This window comes from Caloenas nicobarica, chromosome 1 (assembly GCF_036013445.1).
Source record: "Caloenas nicobarica isolate bCalNic1 chromosome 1, bCalNic1.hap1, whole genome shotgun sequence".
NCBI lineage: Eukaryota > Metazoa > Chordata > Aves > Columbiformes > Columbidae > Caloenas > Caloenas nicobarica.
Window position 1 is genome coordinate 167,896,123 of NC_088245.1, and position 14,237 is coordinate 167,910,359.

The window sequence follows — 14,237 nt, forward strand, 5'->3', positions numbered from 1 at the left end:
AAAGATCTCACTTGAAGCTGTACTGAAGAATTCTGATAGTTTGAGGGAGTGCATCACGTAACATGGATCTAATTTCTAGAAAATACTTACCCAGAATATTACCATTCCAAAATACTATCTGTTACCTAAAAGGGAAGTTATACCACAAAAATATTTTTTCAAATATATATTTCCTAACTCAAAAGAAAAGAAGCATTAATTAAGAAGAGAGTTAGTTTTACAATGCTATGCTCAATCCCAATAGGAGTGTTAGTACTAGTGACATCTCATTTCCTGAACTTGTGCTTATTGAGTGAAGGTGCCCAGTTGAGTTATTTATACGTTGATGTCTTCTGCCATTTGTAATGCCCTAGGATATCTTGCTCAGCTTCCAAGAACACGCCTCTCAGATTCTGTGTCTTATCTGCCAATGTCACACAGATTCCTCTTGATATCCCATGGCATTAAATGCCCATGATTGCACCACTAAATTGGTTCACCTTAGACAGTACCATCAATGGAGTCTAAGGGGCTATTCAGCTTGAATTCACTATGTGTGTAATTTAGAGTGTGTGCTAAACACCATTCAAAACTCCATTGGTTGCCTTAACTAGATCTGTAACATTGGAGGTTATACATCTAACTTATAAAAGGATGTGGGCATAATAGAAACCTAACCTTTAGATTACATCTAAAGTTGACTCTCACCTGAGAATCCAGACCACACTTATTGTAAGTGCAAAGGGCAGGATGGGGCAGTGAACTCAAATCAAACAGAAAATCCGAGGTTGTGCCAGAAGTAAAATGTATTAGGATACTGGACAGAAAAAAAAAAAAAAAAAGGAAAGATCAGTAACCCTGATGCAATGTAACAGACGAGTGGAGTATTTTAAGACTAATGACATTCTAAGAATAAATGGCAGAGGTAATTTACTCATACTCTTGTAGTATTTTAATACTAAGGTGTCACACAGGTGATTTTTCTTTCTTATTCTTGTTTTTCCTTGTTTCTTCTAAAAAAATACTATTGACCCCTCTAGTTCATATTATCCCTTATTGATTAAGGTGTAAGAATGCAGAAGAAAAGTAAATTTTACTGAATGTTATCATTAGTTGTGATGAATTAAAATATTAAATGAATACTGAATATAATAAATGTTAAAGTAATACTAAGCTATTTAAATCAATGTTTTTTACAACAAAATCTATTTTATTTGAGAATCAAGGTCTTTGTTTTGAACATGCTGTTAAACACTTGAGTCAAAAGTGATCATCATCGGTTTTTAAAAGTCTATTTAAAGGACCTATACTGTCATATATATATTGTTTTGAAATATGGTCTGCTAGTAGAGTGATAATATTCTTATTTTTATAAATGTTTTAAAAAATAAAAGTATAATATTTCTATTTCCATCTCTGATAGCAGTGAAGTTGTGAAGAAAGATTGACTTTCTAAGAAAATTGCAGAAGTGTTCCTTTCTCATTCTCAGTCTGCTTTTGACAAATGATCAAAACTCCAAGCCATCTTAATCCATACCATCTACTTTCATATTACCACTTGTTTATTTAGTACATATCTGTTCTTCTGCCTGTTTTCAGTCGCTTTGTTTTTTTCCTGTTCATACAATCAGAATTTATGTTCATTATTTGCAAAGAATATTTGCTATATCTTCTACTTTCCTACATGGTTGCCTTTTGCATACCATTTTGATCAGCAACTATTACAGAGGATGTGAGAGTAAGGTACCACTTAGGGAAATTAATAACTTCAAAAAGCCATCATCCACTTTATACAATTTCCAAAGAAGCAAAAGGATTTTCATTGTGTAAAGGAAATGACTTGAAAAGTGTTTTCTCTATCTCAAGGGTTTTTTCTCCTGTTTAGAACCTTATCCTGTTTTTCTTCTGTCACTTCAATTTAATGGATTAAAAAGAGTGGAAAAGTACTGATTGGAAACTTCATTCTATCCTTTACCAGAAATCACAGTCTCTCACAGTGATGTCCAAAGCTGTAAGCTGTCAGATACTGCTGTGTCTGTGGTGGTCTTATTTACCCTACTTATTGCAAATTACCTCTCTCTGAGATAATAGCTGATCGAATGACCAGCTTACATTGACCTATTGCTCTCTTTCCTCTTAGAATTAATTTACTTCTTTAAGTGTACTTAAATACAGTCGTATTGGGTGTAGTTGGCAAGGTTTTTGTAGCGGGGTGGGTGGGCTGAAGGGCGGCCTCTGAGAGGAGAGGCAGGGGTCCAGTTCCAGCTGGCTCCAGCCACCCACCGCAGGGCACAGCTGAGCCCCAAAGCCACAGATGTGGCTGGGAAAACATATTTAAGAATAGGCAAAACACTACACAAGCAGTGAAGCCTGAAGCAAAAAAAATGTGAGAAGCAACCCTGTGAACACGAAGGCCAGAGAAGAAAGAGGGGAAGGAGGTGTTCCAGGTGCTGGAGCAGAGATTCCTCTGGAGTCCACGGAGAGGACCGTGGTGGAGCAGGTGGACATTTCCTGAAGGAAGTTACAGCCCATGGAGAGCCCATGAAGGAGGATGTTCTTCTGGCAGGAGCTGCAGCCAGCAGAGGCTTATTTTTCAGGTTGATCCTGCAGAACTGCAGCTCATGGAAAGGAAGCTACACTGGAGCAAGGGAAAAGAGTGAGAAGGAGGGAGAGGTAAAGAGGAACAGTCATGAACCCACAACAACGCCTTATTCCTGTCTCCTCTGTGCCCCTCAGGGCAGGGGAGGTGGAGGTAAAGGAATTGGGAATGAGGGAATAAAGTTGAACCCAGGAAAAAATGGTGGGGGTAGAGAAAGCTGTTTTAGTTTTTGTCTTTGTCTCTCACCATCTGACTCTATTTTAATAGGCAATAAATTAAATTATTATTTTCCAAGTCGAGTCTGTTCTACCCCAGATGGTAATCGGTAAGAGATGTCACTGTCTTTATCTTGACCCACAAGCTTTTTCATCTTATTTTCTCCTCCGTTTCCTGTTGAGTGGAAGAGCAGCTGGGTGGGGATCTGGCAGCCAGACAAGGTCAACCTACCAGAAAAGCATATGTGAATAATAACAAAACATTGTCAGAAAGAGCATGACAAGTTAATCTTTTGAAACGGTTATGGTCTTGAAAAACTTGCGATATGTATGTATTTATTTTTGAGCAAAAGAGATAGGGTTCATGTCTCTATCTTAAAAGATATAATTATTTGCTGGATTAGTAGTCATTTAGGTTCTTTTTACAGCCTATGGAAGGAAACAGGCATCGCCATGTTGCGATTTGTCCTTCCTAAGGCATTACATAATTTATCTTCCTTGTGTACATCTTTTCTTCCTTTAAGTATAATGGGAATCTGGATAACTAATTTAAACCTAGCTGCTCAATATGAAAAGTTATATGAAATCAAACAATACAATAGGCTACAGGCATTAATTTTGAGAAGGGAAGGGCTAAATCCAAAGACTGAGGTTCTCCAAGTATAAACATGTTGGGCTTATTTTATGCAGTTATACTATGACTGAAAGATGAAATCACAGATTATGTTTCTGAACTACCCATAGACTACATGAAGAGAACTGTGCACTTTCAGTTGGGATTTCCACAGTGCACTGCACAAAAGACAGCTGGATCTAATGAAATACTGGGATCAAATATTTCCCACTCAAGCAGAAATAGGAATCACCTCTGTCTACTTTCAGATAAGTGCTCTGACTCCTCAGTAAGAGGATAAAAAGAAATTACATTTAAATGCAGCAGTATTTTGTCCAAAACTCTGTTTGCTAAGCATGTTCTAAGAATGTCTGCCAGATTAAGTGCATAATATGCCTAATGAAATGTCTCATTTCTGAACACATTCAAGGCTTGAGTCGTTTTCCAGAACTCTTTGCTGTTTGATATGTGAAGTAAAAGAACATTTAAATGCCTGAGAAACTTAAAAATCAAAATCCTAGGTGTGTGCAGAATATCAAGGTTTTGAGGCTGGATGGTGATTGCAGATTATAATAGCTGTTTTCAGGACTGTCTCTTAGGTGTGGATACCTGCAACTCCATTTTAATGTCTTTTAGTGAGGCACATATTTTCTAATGAGACAGAGGAATGAGTTACATGCTCAATTCAAAGAATACCCAATGGAAAACTAATTTTGCTCTCCTTTTATACACTTCTCCCTTTCATTTGGTTTTGTGCTGCATTATTTTTCTGTAACTGAATATTGTACAATTAGTACTAAGTCCCTAGACCCATGGGCAAGCTGCCCTATGTCAATGAAATACCCCTGGAAGAAATTTCATTCTAGAAAAACACACATTTCTATAATTATTATTTTTTAATCAAAGCATTGCTGAGTCAGAAGGAATTAGGTTTGGGTTTATTTGTTTTAAATAGTCCCAGCTGAATTTAGCTTCTTTAGATTTCCTGTTAGGTTTAGTTTTCATCTTAGTATTCTAAGCATTTGTCACAGACTAACCATGATTTCTCCATGTGTAGTTATTCTTCTTTTCCAGGAAATGTCATGACTATTTCCAGAATTTGTATCATGCCTTTTTCATTGTGAAGAACAAAAATATATATTTTAAAATTTTATTAGTATCTGCTGAATTTTGGAAATGCATAACACAAACCTGTATTTGATGACAAACCTAATTCTGTTAAAGTGTAATTTATTTAGAGTGTTTCAGTTCTTAGATTTGTCTTAACCACTTTTTCCTGTCACGTGTGTATACATACAGGACCAAAATGAAAAAAAATATTTCAAGTATATTGTTGTATCCACTAGTCTACACGTCATTAGATTTTTCTGCAAAGACATTTGGTTTTGCATGAAAAAAAGATGCATAAGCATGTACATATACATATATGTATAAATATATGTACATAATATATATCTTCCCAATTACACTTTCCATCATTACATCCCTTCCTCATCCATTACTTCCTAAGATTCATTTGCTTTATGGCACAATTTTATGTCACCTGTTAAACTTATTTTCTTGATATTAGCCCAATATTACCCTTTGTTTTATATGATATTTAAATCCTTAATGTTTAGTTAAAAATAGTTACATGTACAAGTCTAAATATTATTTTATTTTGTTTTTCAGTATTGACTACCAATTCATTGCTCTAAAAAAAACTCTAATTTGTTATGTAAATTATTCTGGGAAGAAAATATTTTAACTGCACTTTCTGGTGAGTTCATTCCTTTATTACACTTACATTTCATAAGAAATAGTTCTTCTTAGCCATATGTCTTTATACTCTTCTCTATGCTCTAAGTTATAAACTATTTACCAGGGTGATAAATTATTTTGTACAGTGATCATAATCTGCTAATATTTCTTCATGTATCTCCAGACCATTTGGCCTTTTTTTCCCAGTATTTCACAATTAAATTATAATACACGTTACAAAAAGAGTCATCTTATAGGATGAAAGAAAAATATTTTTTTCTTTTTTTTTTTTTTCTTTTACATACACACTTGTAATGGAGTTCAGATTTGATATACAATATCTACTTAAACAAATCTTGAATGTATTTACATTAACTGCTTATTCTGATAGCCATTTCTTTAACTATATTCATGTTCAAAGGCTGGAGGCGGGGGCAGTGCTTTCCTTAGCCTGTGTGTTCTGTCTATTCTGCTTCTTTTAATGCTGTCAAGCAGAAATCTGACTATGATATTTATGTTTATTTTCTTCTGGCAGCTTAGAAGTTTCTATTGAATACGGCTTTGATTAGTGTGTGTTTTTTAACTAATTGCTGATTCATTTATTTAAAATGAGTATAACTTTGTCTTTTCCAATTATTTTTTCCATCTATGTACGGGTTTACTTAAGCTGCTTTTATTCCATTTTGCATAGATATTATGTTTCACTTCATCTTTTTCTTCACAGTGTGAAACTTTTGGTTACTTGTTTGTCCTTTTAGCAAATGCTCAGTCTCTATGTAGTTTTCCTAAATTACCAACTTTATCTTAGGCATCTTGTTTGGAAGAGGTACAGAATTGCCCATGAGATGCGATACATAATTTTCATTTAACTTATTAGTTTTGCACTCACCATCTGTACATGTTTTCATATAAGCCGATACAGAGATTAGATTGCATTTGACAAAATGTAGATCTCTGTAATTGTAGTTGTCTAAAATTAGGCAAAAAGAATTTCACCAAGGTCATCTTCTGGGGCTAGTTTTCTTCCCTTTCCATTCTTACCTGCAGGGTTTTCACTTTTACTTACTGCCACAAAGTCCTAAATTTGCCATGAAAAGTCTGGGAACAGTACTAACATTTATAATGACCACTTACATAGTTTTCAAAACAGAAAATCCATTCTGTCTTCGGTGGGTTTTTTTGTGTTTGGTTGGGTGGTTTGTTTTTTCTTCATTCTTTCCTCCTTTTGAGAGCAAATGGGTTTGGTTGTTTGTTTTAGGGTTTTTTGGGGGGCAGTGGTGAGGGAGTATTGTACAGTCTTTCACAAAATAATTGCATTCAGAAATAAACCAGGCATATTCTTTCATTCTTTTGAAAGATATTTTTGACAAATATTCATAATAGGGAAATTTTGGTTTTGATACTAATTGGTTATGGCATGTACGACATCCACTTCACATGTTAAAGATATTTTTTAGTGATCAGTCACATTTAGAACTAAAAGATTTTTTTTTTTTTTTTACCAATGAACAACTGCTCATGCAGAAATAAGATAATGAACCATACAAAAAGAAAATGCAAACTAAACTTTGTGTTATTAGATTTTATAGACTGGCAAGTTATCTCAGTGTTTGTAGTACTAGTCTGCTGCTATTACTGTTTGATTAAAGTAATATTCTGTATCTCTTTGTAAGCAGCTTCATCCTTTGCTGGTATTAATGGATGCAATACAGTAGAAATTAGTTTTCCTTAAACTTCTGAAAACTGGGATAGCTAGATTGCAGTTGTACAGTCTCCCACTAGTGAGTCACTTCATTTTGACATTTTGATGAGTATAAAATTCAAAGCATTTTAAAAGGATAAGCACAGAGAACATAGACTTATCAATATAAGATTTTTTAAAAGAAGTTAAATGCATTTTCCACTGCTGTTCTTACTACTTTCACATCTTAATAAATCTCTCTTCCTTCAGGGGTAGTCATGATTAAACACTGAAGCAAGATTCTTAAACTCCCTAAAGATATCCAAGAGACAAAGTGTTTTCACTAAGATTTTAGTGTAGTACTTTTTTCTTGGAGCAATCCATACAGCACCCCAGGTTGCAGGTAAGTTTTTAATCACAATAGTCACAGATCAAAATACATTTGTTTAATGGTTGCCACATACATTCAGAAACACTTTATCAGTTACCTCTTTCAAAATAGTTGATATTCTAAAATATTTTAGTTCTGATTTTGACTTTTGTTTGATAGTCTGAAAGGACTTTGTGAAGCCTAATGTGTTATCAGCCAAGTTTGTGCTAAAATGTCATAGAATCATAGAAACATTTTGGTTGAAAGGGACCCTCAGGATCATCAAGTCCAGCTGTTAATTTAACATTGGAACTATCCATTAACAGTAATATACCTATAAAACATCTTGAGATTCTGAATTACATGTAATCTTATAAAGAATGTTGCTTATCTAACTAAATATATATTAGAGGTAACCACCATAATTTTCATGTAATATATCAAAGATCTGAGACATATACAAATTAATTAACAGTTATGGTTTCCTAATTGTAACTCCATCTCCTAAAGATCCTTTTTTTAGTTTACCTAAGACATTATTTTATCAGTCTATGATATAGGGATCATTTTCTGCTCCTGGTTGTTAGATCTATAGTTCTGGCCTAAACCAAATACATTGAAAATGTTGTTACCTAAACTAAGGAAACTAACCCTGAAAAATAGGAACAGTGATGTTAACAGTAGTCATGTTTTCTGTTGAAATTGCAAGGAGCTTGAGGAACAGAAGCTGACACAACTGTTTGCACCAATGAATTCTTGATAAGTTTGGAATTATAGACTGCCATTATTAGCTAGGATGCCAATAGAGAAAATAATTTTAACTTTAAAGTGACTTTTCTGAAAATCTCGTAAATTTGTTAAATGCTTCGCATATAAGAAAGGAAAGCAATCATGTTTCTAGATGGAAGGGATAAAGATTGTGTTTTCTGCAGAACAAATAATGTTTGTCACTGAAGCCCTTGCTGTGAGAACGTGGTAGAGCAACTACAGTAAATGTGTCTTTACAAGATTAAATTGATGCAATCTGTTAAATTATTTTGATTGAGAAAGTCTTCAAAGATGTTTATGTTGAATTGCTCATCTTATCACACAGAACTGAAAGACAGTTGAAATGGATTTTTAGGGGGTTCTTGCAGAAGCAAATAACCAAATTGTAAAATAAAACATTTGTACTTATTGCAAAACCATTAGCGCACTTTTTTCTTTTTTTTTTTTTTTTCCTTCCCTCCCCTAGTCCTGGAAAAAATGCCTGGCTAAATTCAGAGCAGAATAAATTTCGTTCCCTTCCCCATCTCCATCTAGACTAGTCATCTCCAAATTGGGGTGCAGGCAAGGACGTGGGACAGGATTCATTGGGGTTTAAGAAGAAAATATTAGAACTTCAATTGTACATAGTACATGCATAATTTGTAAATAAATGCACATACGTTGAGGGAGACACTCAAAAAGTTTTCACTAATAGGGGTGGATGATCAAAAAAGTTTGGAGACCACTGATTTAGATTATCATCTGTTCTATGGTCAAGGTTTATATTTCCTACCATTAAAAAACAGCAAAAAAGAAGTCAAACAGTAATTAGTCCCATTTCAGTCTGGGGTAAAGGGAATCAAACAAGATAAGCACCCAAACACATCATTTTACATATGTTGAGCTGCCAGAACTGCAAGGATACCTTGAAACAGGTATTTACGTTTAAAAGAAACAAAAATCAAAACCAAACAACAAAGGAATTGGCCGATATGTTGTTTCAAATTTTCAAAATGAGGTCCATGAGATCTTAAAACTTCTGAAGAAGCCTCTGAAGATTGGTCCAGTTTGTCTATGATGTTTAAATCAATATTCAAAGCCTTAAAAAGAAACTTTCATTACCTTTGCTTTAAAAATCAGACTGAGCTATACTAGGGAAAAAAAACCCAAATAATAAGAAGGAGAAGAATCATTCATTCATACCAATATGCTGGTCAAAAGGCACTAATGGCAGAGGTGGTCATGGCCCAGCAGAATCTCACAGTTCCAGGAAACAAAAAGGAGTACATCCTTTACGTCTTCTGTAATCTTTTTTGTCAGAACAATGAGCCATTCAGTTATCAAAAAATGAGATTAGAAAGCAAATAAACTCTCACTCTGATTACCTTAGCTGCCACACCTTTCTGCAGTGTCAGATTAATTAGCTCTGAATTTTTTTATTGTTTGCTTTTCAAAAGGAATGAAAATTCATCAGACAGGTATGTGACCAGAATATTTAGCGCTGCATTTATGCCACCTCAAATGGAAAGTTAAGTGCTTTTGCTCCAGGTAAAGGATACCTCATTAGATTAACAAGGAGTCAGGAGTGTGTTTGGAACACTGAATCAAGATTGATAGCATGTATATCATTTGCTAATATAATTAAAGAAAGCAATTGTATATTATCAAGCAAATTACTAAGTATTAATCATTTAAATTCCTTTAATTTACCCTGTAAGAGAGATGAAATAATGAAAGATCTTCCTCAAGAATTACTGGCTTTGTCATTTTCTGCCCATTCTTGAAAAACATCTTACTACAGTATCACATCTGAAGTAGTACTCAGCACAGCATACCTTGGTAATTAAAAACTTTATAAAATAAAATTTAAAAGTAACAAAATTAGATGGTTAGTTAATTGTAATACAAATATTGTAACAAGTAATTTCAAAGTATATTTTAAATAATAAGTAGGTAATGTTGTTTTACAAATTCTTTAATCTAGGAATTTCCCATGCTAGGCCATGTTCTTTATTTCTTGAAGTGAAAACCAGTCTTTTTTCCCAATTTTATAAATTGTAAACAAATGTACTCATTATGAACACATGATCATATTTTCTCCCTCAGAGCATGAGTTCTGTTATATTTTAATAATTTAAATCATATCAAATATAGATAAATGTGAAATGTGATCTGAGCACAGAAACCAGGACAACAAAAAACCACTAGTTTCATACCCTCATCTGTGACCTGAGTAGATGTTAGTGTTTGTCATCTTTCTCCAACCACAGCCATTTTAGTTTTTCATAGATGCCTGAAGAATTTTGAAGATATTTTGTGAAAGATAAAACATTTTTCTTGTAAGGTATTTATTTATTTATTTTACAAGAAAAGACCAGGTTTCAACTTGAAGGAAAAAAAAAAAAAAAAATTTTGGTATGACATAGTTGTACTGATCTGGGATACATGTCTGCCTCCTGTTTCCATCCTCTTATATAGGCCAGGTGTAATTCATCATTACCATGCACCACAGCTCTTTCAGCCGTAATGTATATATCATATTTGTCAAAAGGGAAGGTGTGTTGTATTTAAAAAAATATACATGGTTTAAACAGGTAGCTCAGTTTAAACAATAGGAGGATTAATAAACACAAACTTCATCTGGCACAGAGTGCTTCAGACACATGATACTTTTTTTTTTTTTGATCTGTATACTCAGAATTTAAATTTTCCAATGGACAGCACAGCCTAATATATGCTTAATATATATACACAGAAATACAACTGATGTTTTTCAAGGTTCTTTCCTCATAAAACACACACATGCAGACATGCAGGTGTACACATAGTGTATAGTATATGGTATTTGTCATATATTATTGTTTTACTGTATGTATACTGTATACAAACATATACAAATCAAATTTGCACAAAGAGGTGCTCATTTGTTATGATCCCAGTAAGAAAGACGTTTAGGCTCCAAAAGTATCACTTTAAATACAATTTCTTAGAGCTAACACTCTAAGGAAAAAGAGGATAATATAGACAATATTACATCCATTCAAATGCTGGGAAACCCAAATTTTGCAGCACTGATTGGGCCTTCAGCCAGAGTGCATCGTGCTGTGCAGATCCCATCCAATGAAAGCTTACCTGATGTTTTGGTCTTTTGAGCACTTACAGGATTTTCTTTGAAGAAAACAGTTGCATTAATAATTTTTAGTTCACAGGAGAACTTGCTGCACTTGTAGAGAAAGACAAGAACACACAGGTGGTGTAATTGCCATTTCCAAATGTGAGCTGCCTACACATCTTCTTATTATGACTGGCTGGAGAAGTTTATCCTGCAGACAAGGGATATGCATGGCATAACACAGCCAGTATATCTTAATAGGAACATGAATAATTCTCATAAAGAACTATTCTTACAGACTTCTAAGACTATGTCATCTTTGCTTAAGGTTTAAAACTCTTTTCCTGTGTTTTTAGTAATTTTTGTATGTGGGGTTGCATTCCACACACTATCAACAGAAATGTTAAAAATATTGAACCTGCATGCCTATTTACCTTTAGTTATGTTGCTATGAGGATAATATAGCAGCAGCTTAATGATAACAAGGATGTAAAGGAAGCAGATGTCAATTTTCATAGCTGACATGATTTCACCTTATTTATCCTAGTCTAACCTGGAAACTAGCAAATCTTAAAATTTAATGTTCAAATGACAAATGCTTTTGATCCTCTCATTGCATTCAGTTTTGTTTACATTGTATGCTACTGATAGAGTGTAATATTTTGCCTCATGATTTATTAATTAATTTAATTGCTGATCTATGTCAAAAGAAATGCATTACCTGTTGTGGTAAGTGATGGGATGATTCTTCCTGATACTCTCCTGCATCATATTACTGACCCTTCAGCTGGACCCCATGTGCTGAGACCAACCATTCAGTCAAACAATTATTAATTAATGGGAAGAACAGATTATAGTATGATTCCCTTTACTTGGTATCTGTCTTGTGCTATTTTTGCCTTCTATTCTTTACAGTTGTCGAAGCTAGCTGGAAACTGGAAACCTCAAGAAAATTAAGTGATTTCAACTGTGGAATTATTATTGATATGAATAGTAAGAAGTTGCCAAGCAGTGATGGGAAGACTGAAAGTCTTGCCAAATCACAATTCACTGCGAGATGGTGCTGTAACTCTTTTCAAAATAGACAATAATGTATTAATTCACTTAAAGAAATACTGTTTTGGATATTGTATTTTTGACTGTGACTAAAGGGCTATCTCCAAGCGTGAGATAACGCTTTCCAGAAAATGTATATCTTAGAAAAAATGAGTTTATTGCATAGAAGTTTAGAAATAATTATTGTTGCTGACAAGAATAATACAGAAGAACTGGACTTACTTCATCCCTCATTCCTTCCTTAGACATTGATTGATGTTCACATCTGCTGGCCTATTTACAATAACTGTGTTTCTGAACTTTTACATACTGCCAAGACTACAAATCCTTTGCACCGTTTTCTCTATCTAAAAATAGAGCATTTAGATTTGGAAATGGTAATATAGTGATTTGATAGTTATATATGAAGTATTATTATTTTTATGTTCTGTCGATATTATTTTGCTTTAGTGATTTGTTAATGGATCATAATAATCCTGTAGTTGAAGTTCTTTAAGTTGGCAGAGTGATCTGGTTCTCATCAGAAGGTGGTTTAGAGATTCAGGATCTAATCGATCTTCTTGATCCTGCTGAACCAGACACAATGTTAATTTTTGCAATGCAACGTGCACGCAAGTAGAGAGAAGTTTTGAATGCTAATTTCCTCTCTGCCTTCCCTTTGAAAAGAAAAAGGTGAAAACATTTGTATGTAAATAAGGGTCACCATCAATTTAATCTAATTGAAATGCAAAGACCTGCAAAGGGAAAAAAAACAACCAATCAAACAAACAACAACAACAACAACAACAAAACAACACACACAAAAAAATCTCTTTCAAAACTCATTTTTTGGTTTACATTTTGTAAACTATATGTACATATACATATTTACAAGGTCAAAGCAGAGGAATACAGGCTATTTATTTGCCCAAAATGAAAGAAAATTAAGAAGCAAACATATTGCTGGAGATTAAAAATATTGATCTTAAAATGGAAACACAGTAAACAATTACCTGGGGTGATGAGAGGACTAGTGCACTCCAGAAAATCCAGGCAATGGTGGCAGGGAAACTAACACTCTTTGAAGATGTTAATCTTTCTGTATTGCATAAACCTAGAACCTACATAAACATCTTAGATCAGATGCCTAAATCAAAGATGGCTGAATTTAGACTATTTATTGATATCTGACATTCATTTCTGTCCGAATTTTTCATGATGGTTGATAACGATCAAGTTCTGTTGCGTAAATATTTAAAGCAGATAGGAGACCATGCGTAAAATCAAAAGCAGGGTGGTATCCTAATGCTCTTATTATGAAACAAATGGTATCAAAAAATAATTAAATTCAGCGATATTTAGTAAAGTAGAAGTAATTCTGATCTGTAAAGAAAAGAAATTAAAAAGAAAAATAGAGGATACTAGGGGAGTGTAATATCTTCAGCACTTTTAAATACTTTACCCTCATTTCAGTAGATTACCATGTACCTTCAACCATAAGTTCAAGGCCTCCTTCCAAAATAATAAAAATGTAGAGGATGTTTAATACTGGAAGAATTTTCTGGTGAGAAGGAGAGAAAAAGGTATCAAAGGTGGAGAAGGCTGTGAATTTAAAAGAAGCAATACAGTTTTATGGAGAAATTAAGAAGTTGAGAAGATGAAGGTGAATGGCAGAAAACACAGATATGGAAAATCTGTCTGTAGAAAATATCTATAAAAAAAGAGTGGTAAGAGGTGCCTGCTGAAATCTGGTTATTCTTTTGAACCTGCAAACCATCCTGAAAAACTTGCTATCAGAGTCTAAACTAAACTAAATAAGTTTTAAAACAAGGGCTTTAGTGTTTTACATTACTAAATTTGTATATATAGGTTTCACTTTTGATGTTTATCCATACATAGTATATCCTTTTGAAAGTGGGCAAGTTATATGCAATGTTTACTATGAGGAAAACAGTTTCCTGTTATTCCACACTGTCTTAGAACCAATTTTCTGAGGAAAATCCTCCTCTGTTTCTTTCTAATACTTTAAAATGTAATTATATTTAGTGTGTTGCACTCTTAAGCATTTACAGCCATATGTATTTTCTTCTCCAAAGGTTAGAATTTGGAAAAAAATATCCACTTCTGTAACTGGTAGATGAGAGAA